General features: G+C 46.0%; 1 protein-coding gene across 1 annotated transcript in view; it reads left to right on the top strand.

Annotated features, from left to right (window-relative positions):
* The window catches only part of LOC311226799 (ADAMTS-like protein 1), a gene marked incomplete at both ends in the record, with an annotated part of 194,940 nt that overhangs the window by 24,949 nt on the left and 143,597 nt on the right, over positions 1–26,394 (top strand). The window lies entirely within an intron of this gene.

Below are 26,394 nucleotides of genomic sequence, written 5' to 3'. Positions count from 1 at the left end.
CCTGGATATTTCGGGAGTGGGGGGGTGCAGGGGGGGGGGGTGTTCCTCTGCTAAAGTTACACAGTAGTTTTGTGTGACTCTGTGAGGCGGTGAAAACAGAGCGGCCAAATCAGCCCAGATCAGGGGGTTCGTGTTACTCTCTCTGAACTCCCGGTGAACCCCCCCCCCCCCCCCCCCCCCCCGTGTCACACAGAGTTCAAGGGGATATTTGATCTTGTCTGTTCGGGTTTAAGGCTATTGGGGCGACGTGCGCCCCACTCGGCGGTCACGTTCAAACGGCCTGCTCGTTTCACTTACTTCTTGGTAGGGCCAATAAATGTGTTGTTTTCTTTTCAATGTGCGTCTTCGTGCAATGAAAACAACGGTGGTGGAAATGCCCCTCTTTCTGCTCCGACGCAGAACGGTTGTTTTTGGCCTCGGTGATGTATCGGTAACGATACAAGCCGTTTCATGTCTTTGGCTGCCACGCGTGCCTTAATATAGATCGGTGGTGAAAGTGCCCCCTCATGACACGCTCACTCTGACCGTGAGTGATGGTATGTAAACTGCTGCCGTTAGCATTGGGGAATGTCGTGCGTAGAACTATGTACGGAATTGTAATTCTTCTTCTGCTTTTCAACCTTTATTTAAACTCTAAAGGCAACCGAGGTTTCCCTCGTTTACAGTCACGTCGAGTGTACATGCAGAGACGAGCAAAAAAAACACGTTGAATCACACATCGTATAAAATCATAACAAAGAGACAACAAGACGAGGCAAAAAGCAAGGATAACAAATCAATTAAAACACGTACAGCTTGATTGACAAAGGTTAGAGATCAAGGTTTCAAACTCTGCAACAGAGGGGAGAATCTCAAGCTTTAAAGGGGAACTATCTTATAAATGGCCTTTTTGAGTGTATAGCATTGTTTCCTAGCTATGTGAACTTATATTAATATGATCTATGTCTCAAAATTCTCATATTGGCGCATTCTTCCAATTCTCCTCTCACAATATTCACCCTCACTGAACTGAGTCATTTGAAAATGTGCCTATATGTGATGTCATAAAGACACCGCTGCATGTTAATGTCCCAGATGCCGCGAAGTGGCCACAGTGGTTGGAGCCCAGGCTCAAAACAGCTCGAGATCTTGAGGTAGAAAAATGCTGTTTTTGAGGACTTGATTAGAAATACAAAACAATGAATAAAAAAAATATATATATTACAGAGGTGTTCCATAGACTCACAGGAATTGTGTAAAAGTGCCCAAATAGTGAAAGAAATAGTAAAATAGTTCCCCTTTAAAGGAACATGCCAACATTTTGGGAAAATTTGCTTACCATCTTCTCCAGAGAGAGACAAGAAGATAGATACCACCATTCATTGTGCTAAGCATCTATCTTTTTGTCTCTCTCTGGAGAAGACGGTAAGCTAATTTCCCCAAATGTTGTTCATTTAAGGACTGTTAAAAGGAGTTAATTCCATGAGCTAGAGTCGACTTTACGAGCGTGCGCGCGGGCCTGCGTCCAGAACGGTTCCCTCCCTCTGAATGGGTCTTGGTCGTTCTTCTGGACCGGCTCGGGTGACGCGGCCACGTCGGGAGGAGCACGCGTGCCACGGGGAGAAACATACGGCTCGGGTGTCATGACACCCACTCTAGGCCACAATCAGGTCTCGCTTATGGAGTCATGCGGAGAGAAACTATCCCCCTCTCTCTCCCTCACCCCGTTCACTCCACGCCAGGAACCAGAGTCACACCAGGAGTGAGTTCTAATCATGTGTGTAGTTCAACAGTTCAGGTCTGGTTCCCCCCCTGGTGGGTCCATCCTGATGCAGCTCAACATGTCCAGGCTTCTCTCTCCACTCCACTCGTCCAATGGCTAATTATCAACTCCCTCTCCATTATCACGCTTTGATATTCTCCCAGACGTGTCAAACAGCCGCTAACCATAATAACACACACACACACACACACACACACACACACACACACACACACACACACACACACACACACACACACACACACACACACACACACACACACACACACACACACACACACACACACACACACACACACACACTACACTGGCTGTTTGTTCAGAAACGCACACGGCGTGCACACACACACACACACACACACACACACACACACACACACACACACACACACACACACACGCATGCATATACGTAAGTACATACATACATGCACATGTGTACACACACACAAGCACGCACGCACACACACACACACACACACACACACACACACACACACACACACACACACACACACACACACACACACACACACACACACACACACACACACACACACACACACACACACACACACACACACACACACACACACACTCAACTACACACACTTTGGCCAGTGAGTGGATATTAGAAATGATACAAGCCATGGGCTTGATAACGCCAGTAAAAACAAAACCCCACCTTAAAACTCAAGTCAGAAACAATGCAGCTCCACCATAAAACTCAAGTCAGAAACAATGCACCTCCACCTTAAAACACAAGTCAGGAATAACACACCTCCACCTTAAAACACAAGTCAGGAACAGCACAGCTCCACCTTAAAACACAAGTCAGGAACAACACACCTCCACCTTAAAACACAAGTCAGGAACAGCACAGCTCCACCTTAAAACACAAGTCAGGAAGAACACACCTCCACCTTAAAACTCAACTCAGGAACAACACAGCTCCACCTTAAAACTCAAGTCAGATAAAACACACCTCCACCTTAAAACACAAGTCAGGAACAACACACATCCACCTTAACACATTCCCGGCCATTAGGGGCTGTCTAATCTAAAACTCAAAATGCACATTGTCGGTATTCATGGTCCACCATGAATGCATGAAAGGGGGGGAGGGCGGGGGACGTAATTTCTGATTATTGATTACCAATAACCGCGTTAGCCTCAGTAGCCACATTCGCTGATCGCCTGGTTGGCTATCAAAGCAAGGCCCGATCAGCATGTAATTTAAATGAAAAAGATCTTACCGTGGGCTGGTTGGATCCCCAAAAGGATTTCCCAGTTATCGATCTCCATCTGGTAGATCGATATGTCCATTGGCTGATGATATATTCCTTTACTGCATAGTGAATTCGGCATCACAAAAGGTATTCCATGCTACATGCTACACGTATAGATTCCAACAGTAAACTCCATTCAAAGTAAAAAAAATAAAAGAAAGCACCGTTCTGCCACAGGGAACACTGGATTATCGAGACAGCGCCCCTACGAGGATCTGGCCGGTAATGCACTTTTCAGAATTTCCATTTAAAAACACAAGTCAGGAACAACACACATCCACCTTAAGTCAGGAACAACACACCTCCACCTTAAAACACAAGTCAGGAAGAACACACCTCCACCTTAAAACACAAGTCAGGAACAACACACCTCCACCTTAAAACACAAGTCAGGAACAACACACCTCCACCTTAAAACACAAGCCAGGATAGCACAATAAATAGGAATGCAGGACACAGAAATATGAGAAGCTGTAAATGCATAATTTTTGTAATCTGTTACGAGGCAGCCGGCCAGTTCATATCGCAGCACTTGGAAACGCACCGGGCGGGTTGGAAAAACGTATTAAAAGCATGCCAGGCAGTCTTTCCATGGTAAACAAATGAATGCGAGTGAATGGTAGCGGAGTTTGATTTAATACGTCTTGCAGGTACACAGTACGGTCCTGTCTTTATGGGTTCAGTTCGGGGGATTGATGAGGTTTGAAGGAAAATATTGTTAGTTGAAATATTTAAGGTAGCCTATATGATATGTCTTCCACTTGAGTGTTTCAAATCCATGCATCACGTGTTGTACAAATACAACGTGAGGTACAAATACAACGTGATGTCTATGTTATTATCGCTCCTGCACTGAGCACGTAATCACTGTGAGCTGCAGCTTATCTATGCAGTTATAAATCAACTTCTGACACCAGGTTAGTTTCCGAAAGATGCTGTAAGTAGTGTTTTTTTCTCAAAATAAGTCTTAAATAGCTCTAGAGCCATCACTGATATGGAGTGTCTGGTCAGTAACATGGGTCTCCCAGTCCCTCCTGCTCTGCAGTAAACACAAAATAAATGTCCTGGTATCCCGTTCCCACTTTATCCAATCAGGAGAGAGAACCCTAGATCTTTTTTTTAACTTATTTCAAGAAATCTTGCCAAGCCACATTTTCTTACTACACTGGTAGATTAGTTTAGTTTAAAGGTTCAAGCATACATTTGATTAAAACACATTTTTATTTCTTATTTTTGTCAGACCATTTCTGCAGTGTGGATTTCTCTCGCCTGGTTGGATAAAGTGGGAATGGGATACCAGGAAATCTATTTTGTGTTTACTGCAGAGTGGAGGGACTGAGAGACCCATGTCACTGACCAGACACTCTATATCAGTGATGGCTGTTTACTGCAGAGCAGGAGGGACTGGGAGACCCATGTTACTGACCAGACACTCTATATCAGTGATGGCTGTTTACTGCAGAGCGGAGGGACTGGGCGACCCATGTTACTGACCAGACACTCTATATCAGTGATGGCTGTTTACTGCAGAGCGGAGGGACTGGGAGACCCATGTTACTGACCAGACACTCTATATCAGTGATGGCTGTTTACTGCAGAGTGGAGGGACTGGGAGACCCATGTTACTGACCAGACACTCTGTAGCAGTGATGGCTGTTTACTGCAGAGCGGAGGGACTGGGAGACCCATGTTACTGACCAGACACTCTATATCAGTGATGGCTGTTTACTGCAGAGTGGAGGGACTGGGAGACCCATGTTACTGACCAGACACTCTATACCAGTGATGGCTGTTTACTGCAGAGCGGAGGGACTGGGAGACCCATGTTACTGACCAGACACTCTGTATCAGTGATGGCTGTTTACTGCAGAGCGGAGGGACTGGGAGACCCATGTTACTGACCAGACACTCTATACCAGTGATGGCTGTTTACTGCAGAGTGGAGGGACTGGGAGACCCATGTTACTGACCAGCAGTGATGCCACAGATTACTTGTAAAAGTAATCTGATTACTGATTACTGATTACTCCTTTAAAAAGTAATCTAAGTTACTTTACTGATTACTTGATTATCAGAGTAACTTAGTTACTTTGAAAGTAACTAGGTTACGAAGTCGTCGTCGTTCCCCCAACAGTTTTTTTTTAAACGCTTTATTGAAAGTGCATAAATTGTTTTTAACTTGTTTCTCTGCACATAACGTAAATTGTTAAACTAGTGCTTCAGCTTCTGTACCATCAAGTATGGTAAAGCAACAGTCTATGATGCTCACAGCATTAGAGCAGCCAGCCAGTGGTTTTACAAAACCAGTGTATCACATCTAACAAATGCAGGCTGAACTATTCAATTATATCAACTGTAACTATTAAATAGTTTTTATAAATGTCTCTCTATAAACATACAATCAGTCTCTCTTTAACATGTAAATTAACTGTAAATCTGGCAAATAAGAGCTTTTGCTCTGCCACCATCAACCCTCCTGTACCTAGTCGAAGCGTCGGCTAGTAATAATAATAATAATAACTTTATTTGTATAGCACTTTTCATACAGAGGTTGCAGTTCAAAGTGCTTCACAACAGTAAAAAATACAGGCATAAGCGAGCATAAAAAGATAGACAGGTAGAATCACAGTGTTTCACATTAGGATCTAGCATCCCAATAGGCTCTCCGCTTACAGTTTTCAGTAACACAAATAGTAAAAATAGTTTAAAATGATTCAGTTTAAAAATAGTAAAATAAAAATAAAATAAAATAAAATAAAAATTATAAAATAGAACGGACATAAAAAATACAGGCATGAGCGAGCATAGTAAGATATGGCAAGTGACAACAATGCATAAAGTTTACAGACAATCCATGCTGATTGATCTGCCATAAGCAAGTGAAAGTTTACAGACAATCCGTGCTGATTGATCTGCCATAAGCAAGTGAAGATTACAGTCTGTTCTAACAAACCAAACTGCCATGTATTAAAGTTTACAGACAATCCATGCTGATTGATCTGCCATAAGCATAAGATTACAGTCTGTTCTAACAAACCAAACTGCCATGTATTAAAGTTTACAGACAATCCATGCTGATTGATCTGCCATAAGCATAGTGTTTCACATTAGGATCTAGCATCCTAATAGGCTCTCTATTCAGTAATTAAAAAGTGCAATAACCGACGGACATAAAAAATACAGGCATGAGCGAGCATAGCAAATAATAAGAATAGTTTAAAATGATTCAGTTTAAAAATAGTCATCAGTAAGAAGTAAAAAGTGCAATAACCGACACATGAATTTGATAGGCAGTGTAAAAGAGTAGGCAGGGTAAGAATAAATACACGTTGTGTCAGGATATCCCTGATGTTTCCTCTTGCCACTAGGTGGTAGCAGATATCTATCAGTGAAATGCCTGAGCAAAGAGATAGGTTTTAAGCTGTCTTTTAAAGATGTCTAGCGAGTTGGCTTCCCTGATGTTTTGGGGTAGTTTGTTCCATAGTTTTGGGGCATAGTTGATAAAGGCTGCATTACCGATCCTCTTTTGACTGCTTCTGGGAGCCTCTAGTAGTCCAGCAGCTGATGATCGCAGTGTTCTTGCTGGTGTGTAATTTATTAGAGTGTTGGCGATGTAGCTAGGTCCCTGTCCATTTAGAGCTTTGTATGTAAGGAGAAGGACCTTAAAGTCAATTCTAAATGTTACAGGAAGCCAGTGTAAAGCGGCTAAGACTGGACTAATGTGCTCTCTCCTTTTGGTTCTAGTTAGCAGTCGGGCTGCAGAGTTTTGGATTAGCTGAAGCCTCTCTGTGGTTTTCTTAGGGAGACCTGTGAAAAGTGCATTACAGTAGTCTAACCGGCTAGATATGAATGCATGAATTAGCTTCTCAGCATCGTTCTGATTAATAAATTGTCGTACTTTTGCTATATTTCTGAGATGGAAGAACGATGTTTTCGTCACTTTGCTAATATGAGAATTGAAGTTCAGTTCTGAATCTATGACAACCCCAAGACTAGTGACCTCAGATTTGATCCAAGGGGTTAGTCCCCCCAGGTTCTTTATTAATGTTTCTTTTTTAGTTTTGGAGCCGATAATTAGAATTTCAGTTTTGTTCTCGTTTAGTTTCAGGAAGTTCTTACTCATCCATTTATTTATTGCCAGTAAGCAGTCTGTAATGGAGCTAATCGCTGTATCATTTGGTTCAGCAGATATGTACAGTTGTGTATCATCCGCATAGCTATGGAAATGTACATTATGTTCTCTGATGATATCACCCAGCGGTAACATGTAAAGGGAGAAGAGTAAAGGACCTAAGCAACTCCCTTGTGCAACTCCATAGTTGTTGTCGTATATATCAGACATGTGATCTCCTAGTTTAACATAGAATTTCCTCCCTCTGATGTATGTTTTAAACCAGCCCAGCACATGGTCTGAGAAACCGACATGGTTTTCAAGACGATCGATTAGAATATCGTGATCGATTGTATCAAATGCTGCACTGAGATCTAACAGGATAAGGATGGAGATCTTATTCTCGTCAGAGTTTAGTCTGAGGTCACTGATTATTTTGGTGAGGGCAGTTTCAGTGCTATGATATTTTCTGAATCCTGACTGAAATTCTTCTAAGATGTTGTTTTCTTCAAGAAAGGAATTTATTTGAACTGAAACTATCTTTTCAAGTACTTTACTAATGAATGGTAGGTTGGATATTGGACGATAATTTGCCATTTCATTACTATCCAAGTTAGTTTTTTTTAGTAATGGCTTTACAACTGCTGTTTTAAAGGCATCCGGGAAAATACCAGTCCTAAGGGAAGTGTTTATGATATCTAGCACAGGGCTTGAAACACTATTAAATACCCGTTTGAAGAAAGCTGTAGGTATAGGGTCAATGTCTGAGGTGGAGGAGTTACATTCTGAGACAGTTTTGCAGAGTACATCTAATGTGATGCATGTGAAACTTCTCATGGTTACATTGCACGGTTTGCCGCAATCAACTTTATTTCCATCATGAGTAATGCTGGCCCTGATCAAGGTTATTTTGTTGTTAAAGAATAGTGCAAGTTCTTCACACTTAACCGTTGATGACTGAGGAGGTGTAGGGACAGTGTTGAGTAGTACATTAATAGTGGAAAAGAGGATTCTGGAGTTTCCAGCATTTTCTGTAATGATTTTAGAGAAGTAATCTTTCCTTGCTAAGCGGATGGTTTTATTATAAGCAGTTAAAGCATCTTTGTATATATCACAGCATATGGTGGTTTTTGTTTTTCTCCATGTTCGCTCCGCTGCACGACATTTCCTTTTTTCTTTGTTGACCGTATTATAGTTTAACCAGGGCGAGGCTCTAGTTTTCTTCTTTTTCGTTTTTAATGGGGCGACAGAATTTAATATAGATGACATTGCATCATTGAGATTTTCTACCATTTCATTTAGAGAGCTGTCATGATAGTGTGCAGGTTCATGTAGTCTGATAAGATCAATGAACTTTGATTCAGCTTTGTCGTTTAGGAGCCTCTTTTTAACTATGATTTCTTTTTTTGTTTTAGTAAGGGTTATTTGAGTATCAAAAAATATACAGTGATGGTCGGAGAGAGGTTGTGTTGTGATTCCAGATGCTTTCAATGCAATTGGATGTGCTGTTTTTAGCGGTAGACAGTATTTTGTTTCCTCCGCCGTGAAGTAGTGACTGAGGCTACGTTTAGACGAGCGTTTTGGGGTGGAATTCTGAACAGAAACCGCAAAAGTCATCTTGCGGTTTCACTTTTAATTTTGCCAAGCGTTTTGGGGTGGAATTCTCCGACGACGGAGCCCTGCTGTCACACGATTGGCGCATATGTCACATGACGTGCTGTGAAGACCCGCCCTACTCTGCCTCTGATTCGCAGACTGTGGATGGGGAATGTGATTGGACCAAAGCAGAGTCACTCACAGACAGAGGGACCAGTCACGCCGCGGGACACATTCTTGTATTTAACCCTTTCACGTCACTCCCAAAAGAAAAACAGCTCAAAATGTATTTTTGACTGTCGAAAACGAAATAAAATACTGCATTCCGCCTGCATTATGAATTTATGATGAGATAGTAACGAAATAGTAATGCACAGCCACTTGGACAAGTAACTGCAATCAGATTACTGGCTTTTAAAGATTAACGCGTTAGATTACTATTTTCGGGGGAAAGTAATCAGATTACAATAACGCGTTACTTAGTAACGCGTTACTGGCATCACTGCTGACCAGACACTCTATATCAGTGATGGCTGTTTACTGCAGAGTGGAGGGACTGGGAGACCCATGTTACTGACCAGACACTCTATACCAGTGATGGCTGTTTACTGCAGAGTGGAGGGACTGGGAGACCCATGTTACTGACCAGACACTCTATACCAGTGATGGCTGTTTACTGCAGAGTGGAGGGACTGGGAGACCCATGTTACTGACCAGACACTCTATATCAGTGATGACTGTTTACTGCAGAGTGGAGGGACTGGGAGACCCATGTTACTGACCAGACACTCTATACCAGTGATGGCTGTTGGAATGTAGAGCTATTATTTTAACATGTCGACAAAAATACCACTTACAGCACCTTTAAGATTCTGCTCCTATATTCCAGCCTGGGTGAGACGGGTCGATCCCCGGCTCCTCCGGTCACGTCTGTTATTTTCCTCTGCGGTTCCTTCTCCTGCTTTCCGCTCGGCTCACATGGTGTTGAGACTCTCGGAGGAAGCTGGACCTCCGGCTTCTCCCCTTTATATGAAAAGAGGAAAGAAATGCAATGAAATGCACACCTAAAAATCCACCCCAGTTGTCCCTCAGTTACACTGGAGCCTACTGGAGCTGTACGTGTGTGTGTCGGTGGCAGGGGCGGCTCTAGGAGTTGGCAAGGTCCGGGGCTAAGCCTAGAACTATAGGGACGCTAGGGACATGTCCTACCAAAGACATGTCCTACCAAAGACATGTCCTACCAAAGACATGTCCTACCAAAGACATGTCCTACCAAAGACATGTCCTACCAAAGACATGTCCTACCAAAGACATGTCCTACCAAAGACATGTCCTACCAAAGACATGTCCTACCAAAGACATGTCCTACCAAAGACATGTCCTACCAAAGACATGTCCCTACCAAAGACATGTCCTACCAAAGACATGTCCCTACCAAAGACATGTCCTACCAAAGACATGTCCTACCAAAGACATGTCCTACCAAAGACATGTCCTACCAAAGACATGTCCCTACCAAAGACATGTCCTACCAAAGACATGTCCTACCAAAGACATGTCCTACCAAAGACATGTCCTACCAAAGACATGTCCCTACCAAAGACATGTCCTACCAAAGACATGTCCCTACCAAAGACATGTCCTACCAAAGACATGTCCTACCAAAGACATGTCCCTACCAAAGACATGTCCCTACCAAAGACATGTCCCTACCAAAGACATGTCCCTACCAAAGACATGTCCTACCAAAGACATGTCCTACCAAAGACATGTCCTACCAAAGACATGTCCTACCAAAGACATGTCCCTACCAAAGACATGTCCTACCAAAGACATGTCCTACCAAAGACATGTCCTACCAAAGACATGTCCCTACCAAAGACATGTCCCTACCAAAGACATGTCCTACCAAAGACATGTCCTACCAAAGACATGTCCTACCAAAGACATGTCCCTACCAAAGACATGTCCTACCAAAGACATGTCCTACCAAAGACATGTCCTACCAAAGACATGTCCTACCAAAGACATGTCCTACCAAAGACATGTCCCTACCAAAGACATGTCCTACCAAAGACATGTCCTACCAAAGACATGTCCTACCAAAGACATGTCCTACCAAAGACATGTCCTACCAAAGACATGTCCCTACCAAAGACATGTCCTACCAAAGACATGTCCTACCAAAGACATGTCCTACCAAAGACATGTCCTACCAAAGACATGTCCTACCAAAGACATGTCCTACCAAAGACATGTCCCTACCAAAGACATGTCCTACCAAAGACATGTCCCTACCAAAGACATGTCCTACCAAAGACATGTCCTACCAAAGACATGTCCCTACCAAAGACATGTCCCTACCAAAGACATGTCCCTACCAAAGACATGTCCCTACCAAAGACATGTCCTACCAAAGACATGTCCTACCAAAGACATGTCCCTACCAAAGACATGTCCTACCAAAGACATGTCCTACCAAAGACATGTCCCTACCAAAGACATGTCCTACCAAAGACATGTCCTACCAAAGACATGTCCTACCAAAGACATGTCCTACCAAAGACATGTCCTACCAAAGACATGTCCCTACCAAAGACATGTCCTACCAAAGACATGTCCCTACCAAAGACATGTCCTACCAAAGACATGTCCTACCAAAGACATGTCCCTACCAAAGACATGTCCTACCAAAGACATGTCCTACCAAAGACATGTCCTACCAAAGACATGTCCTACCAAAGACATGTCCTACCAAAGACATGTCCCTACCAAAGACATGTCCTACCAAAGACATGTCCCTACCAAAGACATGTCCTACCAAAGACATGTCCTACCAAAGACATGTCCCTACCAAAGACATGTCCCTACCAAAGACATGTCCCTACCAAAGACATGTCCCTACCAAAGACATGTCCTACCAAAGACATGTCCTACCAAAGACATGTCCTACCAAAGACATGTCCCTACCAAAGACATGTCCTACCAAAGACATGTCCCTACCAAAGACATGTCCTACCAAAGACATGTCCTACCAAAGACATGTCCTACCAAAGACATGTCCCTACCAAAGACATGTCCTACCAAAGACATGTCCTACCAAAGACATGTCCTACCAAAGACATGTCCTACCAAAGACATGTCCTACCAAAGACATGTCCCTACCAAAGACATGTCCCTACTAAAGACATGTCCTACCAAAGACATGTCCTACCAAAGACATGTCCTACCAAAGACATGTCCTACCAAAGACATGTCCCTACCAAAGACATGTCCTACCAAAGACATGTCCCTACCAAAGACATGTCCTACCAAAGACATGTCCTACCAAAGACATGTCCCTACCAAAGACATGTCCTACCAAAGACATGTCCTACCAAAGACAGACATGTCCTACCAAAGACATGTCCTACCAAAGACATGTCCTACCAAAGACATGTCCTACCAAAGACATGTCCCTACCAAAGACATGTCCCTACTAAAGACATGTCCCTACCAAAGACATGTCCTACCAAAGACATGTCCTACCAAAGACATGTCCCTACCAAAGACATGTCCTACCAAAGACATGTCCTACCAAAGACATGTCCCTACCAAAGACATGTCCCTACCAAAGACATGTCCCTACCAAAGACATGTCCTACCAAAGACATGTCCTACTAAAGACATGTCCTACCAAAGACATGTCCTACCAAAGACATGTCCTACCAAAGACATGTCCCTACCAAAGACATGTCCTACCAAAGACATGTCCTACCAAAGACATGTCCCTACCAAAGACATGTCCTACCAAAGACATGTCCCTACCAAAGACATGTCCTACCAAAGACATGTCCCTACCAAAGACATGTCCTACCAAAGACATGTCCCTACCAAAGACATGTCCTACCAAAGACATGTCCTACCAAAGACATGTCCTACCAAAGACATGTCCCTACCAAAGACATGTCCCTACCAAAGACATGTCCTACCAAAGACATGTCCTACCAAAGACATGTCCTACCAAAGACATGTCCTACCAAAGACATGTCCTACCAAAGACATGTCCTACCAAAGACATGTCCCTACCAAAGACATGTCCCTACTAAAGACATGTCCTACCAAAGACATGTCCTACCAAAGACATGTCCTACCAAAGACATGTCCTACCAAAGACGTGTCCTACCAAAGACATGTCCCTACCAAAGACATGTCCTACCAAAGACATGTCCCTACCAAAGACATGTCCTACCAAAGACATGTCCTACCAAAGACATGTCCCTACCAAAGACATGTCCTACCAAAGACATGTCCCTACCAAAGACATGTCCTACCAAAGACATGTCCCTACCAAAGACATGTCCCTACTAAAGACATGTCCTACCAAAGACATGTCCTACCAAAGACATGTCCCTACCAAAGACATGTCCTACCAAAGACATGTCCTACCAAAGACATGTCCTACCAAAGACATGTCCCTACCAAAGACATGTCCTACCAAAGACATGTCCTACCAAAGACATGTCCTACCAAAGACATGTCCTACCAAAGACATGTCCTACCAAAGACATGTCCTACCAAAGACATGTCCCTACCAAAGACATGTCCCTACTAAAGACATGTCCCTACCAAAGACATGTCCTACCAAAGACATGTCCTACCAAAGACATGTCCCTACCAAAGACATGTCCTACCAAAGACATGTCCTACCAAAGACATGTCCCTACCAAAGACATGTCCCTACCAAAGACATGTCCCTACCAAAGACATGTCCTACCAAAGACATGTCCTACTAAAGACATGTCCTACCAAAGACATGTCCTACCAAAGACATGTCCCTACCAAAGACATGTCCTACCAAAGACATGTCCTACCAAAGACATGTCCCTACCAAAGACATGTCCCTACCAAAGACATGTCCCTACCAAAGACATGTCCTACCAAAGACATGTCCTACCAAAGACATGTCCTACTAAAGACATGTCCCTACCAAAGACATGTCCTACCAAAGACATGTCCTACCAAAGACATGTCCCTACCAAAGACATGTCCTACCAAAGACATGTCCTACCAAAGACATGTCCCTACCAAAGACATGTCCTACCAAAGACATGTCCCTACTAAAGACATGTCCTACCAAAGCCACAGAAACTCAAATTGCCCCTAGCAAAATAACTGCAGAGTGAAAACTGTCGTTTTCATATTATGATTCACAACATCGCGGTCGTGCAAAACAGGTCCAGGTGGTAAAGAGGTACAGGTACAGTAGAGTTACATCACCCAGTGTGTCTATGGCGGTAAAGAGGTACAGGTAGAGTTACTATCATAGTTATACCATGTATCCTGCTCATGCGATTGTTTAGAATCTTAAGAAACAGTTGATGTATTGTAGTTTATGAACTGGACTCTTTTTGATTTCGTCCATATTTGACTTCTCTACTTGTAACATCTTCTGTTACTTGACTTGTCTCCTATTTCCTATCTCCTATCTCCTATCTCCATTTATTCTCTGCTCGTGTCCTCAGCGAACTGGGCTGCTGATGTGAACTATCTCTCACTGCTTGTTAGACCCCCGGTCCGTTCCTCTCTCCTCCACTTTTAACAGCATGTCCACATAACATACTCTGATGTCTAATGACCAATGTTTGTTTTGGACTTTGCTCTCCACTTATATAATGAATGAATGGTTAAACTATTATTTTCTGTTAAAGATTTACTCTCATTGTCAATGTAAACAATACGTATGTTAGCCTAATAGTCACTACATTATAATCCCAAGGCTTAAGCAATAGTATCAAGTATCAAGCAATACCTTAACGGAGAACAGTAACTCATTCGATATACACACTTTTTACGACAAGTCTATAACCCAGTGGTTCTAAAATGTTTGTAGGGGCAGCGCAGGCTGAGTCCTGCTTGTGCTTTAAGTGTGCAGGCTGACAGACAGCTGGGGGCAGAAGCTACACGCCACATGCATCCATGCATCCATGCCATGGAGCCGACCGGGTCTTATAAAACGGGTGGCTCAAATTAAGCGATCCGATTGGTTCATAGCTGGGTGGTATATATATATACCACGGCTATGACATCTTACTCAGTATCACTCCGCCTCTAAAAAACCTAATAAACTCTGCCCGGGGAACCAGCTCTCCTCCTCTTCTCACTGCTGGGTTAACCCTTTCACTGCCACACTAGCAAAGGGTTAACCCTTTCACTGCAACAATGCAGAAGGTTAACCCTTTCACCGCCACACGACAAAGGGTTAACCCTTTCACTACCGCACTACAGAAGGTTGACCCTTTCACTGCCACATGACAAAGGGTTAACCCTTTCACTACTGCACCACAGAAGGTTAAATCAAATCAAATCAAATGTATTTGTAAGGCCCGACAACACACGTTAATGTCCTCATGGGCCGGACACGTCTTCTTTAAACAAGTCAAGAAGAAAACATCACAATAAGTCAAGAACAAAACAAGAACACCATGAAGTCCAAAAAAATTCAAATAAATGCAAAATAAATAAATGCAACACTCCCAGACATACCCCACGCGAAGGTAAGGAAAAACTCACTAAAACCTAGCAATAGGAAAAAATGCACCACAGGCAGTGTGGAGGAGAGAAACCTTAGAAGGGCCATTCAAGGGGGGATCTCCCTTCTTAGATGTCGGTGATAGTAGTGTTGCAATAAAACAGGCAGACAGTTGGTAGGCATGCACTCATTTTTTTTTTTATCCACTTTTTCTCCCATTTTTTCTATATTTTCTCCCATCCCAATTTTTGTATCATCCAATTCAACCCTCCCCTGTCACGAACGCTGTTTCTTGCCTCCCACAAGCCGGCTGCAATGTGGACTAAGTCATACATAGCACAAGTCCCCTCCGGTACTTGAGGTAATAGCAGTCGCATCTTTTCACCTGCGCAGCTCCATCTCTCAGTGGCGAGGAGTAACGCGTGGGAGGCTCACGCTGCCCCCGACACCTCCTGATTCTACTGCGCAGGCGCACCAACCGACCTGTAGGAGTCGCTGTCCACAACGCCCGATCCCCACCCATCAGTTTCCCACCCCCTAATACGGCCAATGTGTATTAGTATGAACGACCAGCTAAACTGAAAGCAATGTGGAGCGCTGGGATCGATCTTAAGATTAAGATTAAGATTAAAGATAGAGCTGATAGCGATAGCAACTGAACATTTTTGAAAGATTAAAGATAGAGCTGATAGCGGATCTATTTGAGGCGAAGGGGCGGCGCAGATAGGGTCGCATCCTCCCGGTCTTCATCACGGGACGTCCAACACTCCGGTCATCACTCCGAGACAGCCACTCACAGGGAGACAGGGAGACGGGACAACCGTCTGTAGTGTGGTGGTGAAAGGGTTACAACATCCAGTCTGTTTCTCTCTCCTCCACTTTTAACAGCATGTCCACATAACTTACTCTGCCTAATGACCAGTGTTTATTTTGGACTTTGCTTTCGAATTTATATAGGCTAAAGTTCCTGATTCGGTTAAACCATTATTTTCTGTTAAAGATTTACTTTTATTGTCAATGTAAACAATTGGGCTATTAGCCTACTATTACATTATAATCTCGAGGCTTAATGCATTGAGAAATACCCTAAAGAACAATAAGTCATATGACATAAGCACCTCTAACGACAGCACAACGTAGCACAAGTCTGCAACAGACAAACCTCAAGCGCTTGTTTATATTATAATAATAATTTCCATCGTGACACGTCTGCATGCTCTCCGAGCTGTTTTGGGAATGAAAATGAGCCGTCATGCAGTGACCTCCAAGCTTGTTATTGAGATGTTTGTAGAGAGAAGGAGATGTAGTGTATTGCCTGCTGGCTGTGATATGAATGTGTTAACGTTATTCTCAATCTGTGGGGAGAAATGGAACACCGACGTGAGGCATTTCCTTTATGCTTTCTGTTTTCTTTTTATTATTATTATTATTTTAATTACATTCTGTATTTGTATTCCTGTTGTATTATTTTCTTGTGAGGACCCCAGGAAGACTAGCGGTCATGCATTTGACAGCTAATGGGGATCTTAATAAAACATAACCATAATAAGTAATTGCAGTACATTACATAAGTGAGTGGATTTGAACTTGAGACGATAGGATCCACAGGCAGCCACACTAACGTAAGCTTGTGTATATAACCAAGTTCTATGAATACTGGTGACGCTCAGCGTCATCTGCACTAACCTCACTTCGTGCACATGCACTGAATAAAAATCCACAATGTACCTTTACATACCAACATCCGTCTGGCCACACCCCTATCCGCTACCTTCATAAGCAGGTGTGTGGTCACCTACTCGCCTCATTCCCAATCTTTCACCACAAGGCGAGATCAAGGGCCGCAGTGGCGTCCCGACGCTGAGCATCACCAGTATTCATAGAACTTGGTTATATACATAACCTTACGTTCTATATCATACTGGCTGCCGCTCAGCGTCATCTGCACTACAGGAGCTGAGCGGGAGCCTGAAGCTTGACAAATGTACCCCGCTGAGACCCCCCACAACCATCAGACCGGAGAGGACCGAGCCCCCCGACCCTCCCTAATGGAGGACGGGAGGGAGACGGATCCGACCGTGCGAAGAGAAACTCAAGCAACTCAACGCACAGGGTGAGCAGACCGTGGCTTGACCCCACGACTACGCACACGCACAACCCGCATGCCACCAAGGAACGAACGGAAGGAACAAACCTCGTTACCGCCCCCAAAATCACGTGGTTGAGAACAAACTCAACCCCGTGGCAAGGCCGTAGCAGCGGAGCGCGAAGGAAGACCCAGACCCACTGAAGGGACTGGATCCCCTGGAAAAAGGGGGCCCGGAGAGGACAATGATGCCACAGCATCAATACCTCACCAGGCAGTGACACCGCCCCCCACATCGCCAGCGTATTCGGACAGGGCCCCTCCAAGAGCAGGCCCTTCCCCCCACTAGTACGCCGCCTGGCACACTGACCCTGGCAAACTCAGGCAGTCAGCATGGTCGTAACTTGAAGCACTCAAAAGGCTACACTACAGCGGAAGCAGGCAGCGCACCGGGGAGACGACCCCAGAGGGGGTTGATCCCTTAAACCAGGCAGCAGGCGTTTGACCCGAGCCTGGAGCACTGCGGACGAGACAGGCGCCAAAGGGGTCAACTGAAAACAGCACCCCGGCGGAAGGGGCGTATGCTGGCATTGTTGCGCACCATGACAAAGCCTCCACCAAAAAACCCTGACCCAGAGGGGCCGAGGCAGAGAAAGCTGACACGATTGGCAGGCGTCATGAACGTGCAGGGGCACACTCAACCGGGTAACCCGGGAGTTGACTCTGCTCCAACACACCAGGGAATCACCCACCCTCTTGGTACCACATGCGGTGGTTGTTCCTATAACCCCTCAAGAAAAAACTCCAAAACACACCTGCGGGTATACACTGGCTACACCGCAGTACAAGTGTTTCAGTTTTCAAAAAAAGGGTTATTCCAGGCCTACAGGTCGACGAAACACAACTTCGGACCGGGCCCGGCGGCTCGGGAAGCACACAAGGCTACCAGATGAGGTCCATAAGACCACCCCAACAGCCCCCTCTTCGCCATGCGTGAGAGAGGAGCGAAAAGAATGGAGAACCAGCCCCTTCATGATAGCGCAGGGTACAACATGTACCCAACAAAGGGTCTCCATAATGCCCAACCCTGTGACACCCGGGCCGACCTGGTATTTTTTCCCCCGAAAAAAGCACAAGTCCCTCAGGGTACCAGAACAGCAGATCTGCGTCCCCGGCGGACAACGGGTTAACTGACCTGGACCAGCATGACCAGAACCAGTCCCGTGCCCTAACCACGCCGACATCCCCACTCCAAGAGAGGGGGTAGGTACGCGTGCCGATCTAAAACATGAAAAGAGGGCGCCACCCAGACGGTCCTGAGAGCAGCTGAAGGGAAGTATAGAAAGTCACGCCTCACTGCTGACATCGACACATATCACAACCTCTTGTTAACATTCTCCAAAACCATTACTAATGCCAAAGCTTCTTTCTTTCACCATAGGATCGAGGCCTCTGCCAAGAATCTTCGCAAACTGCATGCTACCATGTCCTCCCTCCTCACTCCCCCCCCCACCCCCCCCCCCCCTCCCTCATCTTTCTCTGCCGAAGACTTTGCGATCTTCTTTGAGTAAAAAGTGGAGAACATCCGCAGCTCCTTCTCCCAACCCCCACCCATTCCAAATGCTGAATCGAGAACCTCATCCTTCACTCTGTCATCTTTCTCTCCCATTACAGAAGCCGAGACCCTGACACTGGTAACGTCGAACCGTCCGACTACATGCCAGCTGGACCGGCTACCCTCCCCACTCCTCCAGACCATAGCACCAGACATCCTCCCATTCCTAACTGCAACCATCAACTCCTCACTCAACTCGGGGGTGGTCCCCACCTCCCTAAAACAAGCCAGAGTCACGCCCCTCATAAAAAAACCATCCCTGAACCCTACCGTCATAGGCAACTACCGTCCTGTCTCTCTTCTCTCCTTCCTTTCTAAAACACTTGAACGTGCTGTATCCAACCAACTTACTGCTTATCTCTTACAGAATGACCTCCTAGACCCTAATCAGTCAGGCTTCAGGACTGGTCACTCCACAGAGACAGCCCTCATTGCGGTCACAGAGGCACTTCACTTAGCAAAAGCGAAAGGCCTCTCCTCTGTCCTGATTCTCCTAGATCTATCTGCAGCCTTCGACACAGTCAACCACCAGATCCTCCTCGCGGCCCTCGCAGGAATGGGAGTGGCTGGCTCTGCGCTGACATGGCTGTCATCATACCTCAATGACCGCTCCTACCAAGTGTCATGGAGAGGGACCCTGTCGGCCACCCGTCCCCTGCGGACGGGTGTCCCCCAGGGCTCGGTTTTAGGACCCCATCTCTTCTCCCTCTACACTAAATCACTGAGTAACATTATCACGTCTCATGGCTTCTCCTACCATTGTTATGCCGACGATACTCAACTCTTCCTCTCCTTCCCTCCCTCCCTCATATATCCACGTCTCTGAGCGGATCTCGGCCTGGATGACGACCAACCACCTCAAACTGAACCTAAGCAAAACAGAATTGCTCCACCTGCCGGCCAAATCCTCCCCCCTGACCGACCTTTCCATCACAGTCGAGAATGCAGCTGTGACTGCGTCCCCGACCGCCAAGAACCTTGGTGTTGTCCTCGACGACCAGTTGAACTTCTCTGCTCACATCGCAGCGACAACCAGAACCTGCCGATTCCTCCTGAGCAACGTCAGAAGGATCCGCCCCTTCCTGACAAAAGAAGCCACCCAACTCCTCGTCCAATCAACAGTCATCTCCCGCCTCGACTACTGCAACGCACTGCTCGCTGGCCTCCCGGCCACTGCCACTAAGCCTCTTCAACTCATTCAGAACGCAGCGGCCCGCCTGATCTCAAACCTACCGAAGTCGGCCCATGTCACCCCACTTCTTAGGGACCTGCACTGGCTCCCCATTGCTGCACGAATCCGCTTCAAGGCCCTCGACCTAGCATACCGTGCGGCAAAGGGAACCGCTCCCGCATACCTCCGGTCAATGGTTTCTAACTACACACCCTCAAGACCCCTACGCTCTGCATCTTCTGGCCGCCTCAGACCTACTCCTATCCAAGCTCCGGGAGGGTCATCAAAGAGAAGTCGCCTATTCTCATTTCTTGCCCCACAATGGTGGAATGAACTACCCACCCCAGTTAGGACAGCCGAAACACGTCCAATCTTTCGCCGTCGACTAAAGACGCACTTCTTCAACCATTATCTGAATAAAAAAAAATAAAAAAATCTAACCCTAACTAACCATACTGTCATGCACTTGTCCTAATAAACTAACCTACACTGTAGCACTCAACACTTTGATGAACATTGTTACTCAGCTGATAGAGTTGTGCCCTTCCTGATGGCTTGTCGTACAGAACTTGTAAGTCGCTTTGGATAAAAGCGTCAGCTAAATGACTAAATGTAAATGTAAATGTACCTCGCTCAGTGGCCCACCCCAAGGGCGTGAGACCCCTCTACCTATGTTTAGATCTATTCCGTTAACATCCCCCAGATATGAACGAGAATCCGTCGAGACCTAGTAACAGGCGCTCGGAAGAGAAAACCTCCATCCCAGTTGCCCTATAAAAACGCTGTTTTATTAACGAGCAACCAAGGCGTACCAGCCTCATGCGTGATTCTTATCAGAAACACCCCGCGCCAGCACTATGTACGCGTCGAGACCCAAACACATCAATGGATAGTCTAACCAGACACCAGACATTGGTCCTTCAAGTCGCCTGGGAGAACGACCAGGAGTTGTCGTGCTTCATATTCTTCCCTCTTTTTATTAAAAAGAAAGAAACACCGACTGACATGAATCCCACGTGACGCGGCCGAGGGTAAATTTTTTTTACCTTCTTACATCCCGCCACCCTCACCACAGAGAGGAGACGGGAATCCTCAGAGAGACTTCCCATGTGAGCCACAGATTGAAAAGTCACTGTAACATTGAGCCATGTGACCAACAGACTCAAGTTACACGTATATCGAGCGTAGCAGAACAGTAAGTTCCTACGCTCTGCCCCGACAACTTGACAATGACAGACCCTACATACGGGTCTGAAAAAACTCACGGAAGCCGTCGTCCAATAGAAACGTGCCTAGTGACGTTTTCTATGACGGGGGAAACCCATGACTTAACCGCCCGTGATAGGTGCGGAGTCAAGGAAACCCTTCCCCCCCCGTGCCAAGCTGCCTAACAGCTTGGCCGGACCGAATGAAAAGAGAGTCCATAAAACCCCCTGACCAATCAGAAGAGGGAAGGAGGGGTTTATCCGGTACCCCCTCGCAAGCCCAACCCTTGAATACGACAACAACAAATAGCCATATGATACCTTAAGTAGCCAGTATGCTAATGAACAGCGCAAAGCTAATTCAATGTGCGCTAGCCACAGACAAGTCTGTGAACAGGGTTTATAACAAGGCCAAGTTATGTATGTGTGAACCCGACACCGTGTTTATGTTGCAAGACATAAAAGGCTGATAGAGAGAGAGAGCGGCCTGAACCGCGGTACCTTTACACACACAAGCATTACTGCAGACCAACACAACAGTGTTGCGGCTCAATATCACTGTTTAAGCAACAGAGCACACAACTAACCTCTACCTTTATGTGAAGACCTAACCTTCAGGTCGAGGCAGAAAAAAATACTTTTTCAACCGAGTGTAAGCTGCAGGCCTTGCTTAAGCTCTAACATGAATGTAGCGACCAACAAGACTTAAAGTCTAGCCCTTCTATCAAACCCACACTAGCAAAAGGTTCACACATCGTATCCCCATTATATATGTTAGTGAATAAACACACAGTTTGTAACAAAAAATACAGTCCCTCCCAGGAGGGACTTTTTATTTCTTTTTAACAAAATCATATGTTGGGCCAGGAAGGGAACAGGGGGGGACCACAGAGGGAAAAAAGTCATCTTTCAGCGACGCCTGCCATGAGCCGATCGGGACTTGCCACCCCAGGGAGCCCCGGAGGGACGGTAAAGGATAGGAGGCTGGTCACGACAATCCCTACCGTCACCTCCGGGCGTAGATGGGCCGGCTGCAGTGGCGGAGGCGCCCTCTTTCCTCCTGGCCTTCTTTGCCGAAGGTCCAGCAGTGGCGGTGGTAGAAGCGGCGGCTACGGCGGCGGAACCCCGACGACGAGCCTCCGTCTGACTCCACCGGCGACATCGGGCGGAAGGAAATGAGGCTGGAGCACGGAACGCTCCTTCTGCATCTCCCTGCAGGTCGAGGTCATCAACTGCAGTGGCGACCCGAAAAGTCCAGCATCGGAGAGGGGTGCCGTCAGAAGTGGAGTCCTCTTCCTTTCCGGCACACGTGCCTGCTCCAGCCAAAGGTGGCGCTGGACTAGAGTGGCCAGGGCGCGTACTTTCCCAGCGGCGATGGCCTGCGGCTGGATCAGATGCAGGATGGCTCCTGCCGACTGGGCGAGCTGATCATGTTGCAAATCGGTCAGCTCCGTACCGCCCGTCAGTATCCCGGACATGAATCTCGCCAGCTGTGCGATGTTAGAAGTGGCAGCCAGAGATTGAGTCGCGGAGATAAATGACTGGTCACTCCAGTAAGCCAACCGCCTCGCCGATTTCCCTTGGGGAACCGGCTTCCGTAACGGCTCCCACACCACCTCAGGACAAAGGAGAGCTGCCATCGGCCTATCAAGCCGAGGCACCCCCTCCTTCATGCCGTCTACCAAACCCACCACCCTCGTGACTCGCACGTAGGCGGGGGTGAGGCCCATGATGTGGGAGACCACCTGTCCCTGACGGACGTAGGCCTCCATCGAGGGGAAAAATGGACAGACAACGCCCATCTCTCTCACAGGACGGCGTTGCCATAGATGACCTATGAGATCATCAGTAACAGGCAGTGGCTGCGGCAGCGGCACGCCGTTTGCGACTGCCGCCGTCGCCATGAGCTCGGGGAACAAAGCACGCAGTTCCCCCTGCATACTTTCCCCCACCGATCTTGCGTCCCTCACATGCAGCAGACTACTGGTTACAGAGACACATTCTGATGTGGCTGATAGCAGGGCATCCCGCCGCCGAGTCGGAGGTTCTAACCCAACATCCGCGTACGAGGAACCCCAAGGAGACCTATCACCCCCCTCCAGTGTTACCTGGACGGGCAGCGGACATGTCTCCACCGGGGCGTCAAACAAGAACCCGTCCGCTTCTACCATGTAGTCCTCTGTTTCCATTGGCCATGGAGAATCAGACGCATCCTCATCCGGCTCTAGCAACTCACCAAAACCAGGCCGTTCGCGTCTACAAGCCACCATCTTACGACGGGAGCGAGCCGACGCAAAAAGTTTGCGTCTCAAATCCTCCGCCACCACAGGAGCCGGCCGCCCAACAGCGGACGACTCTCCGGAGGCAAAGGAACCAGAGCCGGAACCAGGCCATCGCACAGGAGACGGCGCTGGTGCACCAGCTCCTTGGAGAGGCAAACTACCTATCGGACGCCTACCGGGCGCGGCTGCCGACCACGAAAGAGGCCTCAACCCCGCTTCAAGACGCACGACAGAGGAGGCAATGGAGAACCGCTGGTGAAGGGTAACGTTGCTAGCGCGACCCTCCGAGGTAAACATTATGACTTAGCTTTTTTCTTTTTAAAGTTTATGAGAGAAAGAAAAAAGCAAGAAAAAATTTAAACACGTAACTCAACTTTCTTCAGCTAAAACAACCTCGTCAAGTGATGTATACAACAGGCACTTCCTTGTGGTGAAAGTGAAGAAGGAGGCGAGTAGGTGACCACACACCTGCTTATGAAGGTAGCGGATAGGGGTGTGGCCAGACGGATGTTGGTATGTAAAGGTACATTGTGGATTTTTATTCAGTGCATGTGCACGAAGTGAGGTTAGTGCAGATGACGCTGAGCGGCAGCCAGAATGATATAGAACCAGCTGAGCTAAAGGGTCAGACCAGTTAGCAGGTGATACCGACTCCTCACTACTTTACATTAGTCTATATGTTTTTTTTTTATAACTCTTTATTTTGGTAAGTTTTCTTTTACATAAACATTTTTCATTTTAAAATAAGACAACCGCCACCACATTACAGACAGGACTTACAAGACAATTGGGGAGAGCTGTTTTCGTACTTATTTGGTCTGGTCCGTTCTGGATTCACTGTGGCGATCTTTATTCGTCTGACAGCCTATACATTGTCCATTTCAACCAGCGTCTGTCGTATGTCTTGGCTTTCGTTCTCAGAAAGTAGAGTTTATTTCCTCCACTATTTCCTTCCATGTTTCTTTGTCTGGGAGGCCTCCTTGAGCCAGCTCCTTGTGATGGCCTTTTTCCTCGCAATTGTCATGATTTTGAACAGGTATAAGTCTTCATTGTGGATAGTCTCCTCAGAGATTAGTCCAAGGTATATTGATTGGGGTTCCAAGGGGAATTTGTAGCTTAGAATCGTATACATTTCCCGGGTAATGCTCTTCCAAAATAATTGCACTTTAACACACAGCCAAAAGATGTGAGAGTGGTTGGCATTCATTTGTCCACACTGTCTCCAGCAGGGTTGTTGCTCGCCTAATTGTTTGCTCTTAATTTGCGGTGTGATAAAAAATCTCATCACATTTTTCCAGCCGAATTCTCTCCATCCTCTAGAGCTGGTGGAAGAGTGTTGTGTCTCACATATGGAATGCCAATCATCCTCTGATAAAGTTATATTCAGTTCACTTTCCCATTTCTTCTTCACATTATATGAGTCACAGTTTTAATATTTTTGTACATTTCCGATACTATTTTCACTGGAGTTCGATTACTGTATATGCCACTGCCATCATTCCTACCACTCCATTACCTTCTGCTGAAACCTTGTTCTTAATTTCTGAATCTTAGAAGTGTCGCAACTGCAAATATCTAAACAGGTTATCATTTCCCAGGTAAAATGTTCTCTTAAATTTCTCAAAAGACATGAAAGTATGGTCTTCTAAAAGTGTACATATGGCTGTTATACCTCTATCTCTCCATCCGTCAAAAGTGGTGTCCAATGCTCCTGGTCCAAATCTGGGGGTACATTAGTCTATATGTTTAAACTATAATGTTTATTCTCACCGCATATATATCTATCCACACCTGTTTGTATTTACCTGCATATATATCTGTACATTATCCTACTCATACTAGTTACGCTGCTGGCCAGTATGACTACTACCATACTACCATTTCTAACGGATCACATTAAGAAAGAGATAGACAGAGGAAATCTATGTGGCATGGTGATGTTAGACCTACAAAAGGCATTTGACACGGTGGACCACACTATCCTCTTAAGTAAGTTAACAGCAATAGGTTTTAATGATATGGCCACAAACTGAGCCAGCTCATACTTGAGGGGAAGGGAACAACGTGTAGAGGTGGGAGGGGTCCTTTCAGATCTGAGGACAGTGGACTGCGGGGTCCCTCAGGGAAGTGTGCTGGGGCCCTTGTTCTTCCTCCTTTATATAAATGACATGCAGTCAGCCTGCTAATGTGATCTCCTGCTCTACGCGGATGATTTGGCTCTCAAATGGTGTCAAATTAAAGCAAAACGGATATTGAAAGCAGACTTAGCATGGAGTTAGGGAATGTCAGTCAGTGGCTGTCAGAAAACCGGCTGTCTCTCCATTTAGGTAAAACAGAATCCATTTTATTTACTACCACTAGGAAACAGAAAACACAGGAAGGTTTCAAAATACAGTTAGGTAGCTTAATGGTCACCAGTACCAAATCAGTGGTGTATCTAGGGTGTACTTTAGAAAACACACTCTCAGGGGAAAGCATGGCAAAAAAAGTAATAGCCAAGGTCAACAACAGAATAAAATTCCTAGCTAGAAACTCAAAATACCTAGACAGGAAAGCTCTTAGAGCACTTGCATGGGCACTGGTTCAGTGTCATTTTGACTATGCTTGCTTGTCCTGGTATGACAGTGCCCCCAGCAATTTGAGAACTAGACTTCAAACTGCCCAGAACAAGCTAGTCTGGGTTAATCCCAAAGAAGTACATGTTCTCTCGAGCTCATGCTCCCCGGACATGGAACATCTTTCAATCCTGTGCCGCCCGTTCCACCT

Source organism: Notolepis coatsorum, assembly GCF_963971535.1.
Source record: "Notolepis coatsorum genome assembly, chromosome: 4".
NCBI lineage: Eukaryota > Metazoa > Chordata > Actinopteri > Aulopiformes > Paralepididae > Notolepis > Notolepis coatsorum.
The sequence above is the reverse complement of the archived record's forward strand: the minus strand, read 5'-3'. Positions and strand labels throughout refer to the sequence as shown.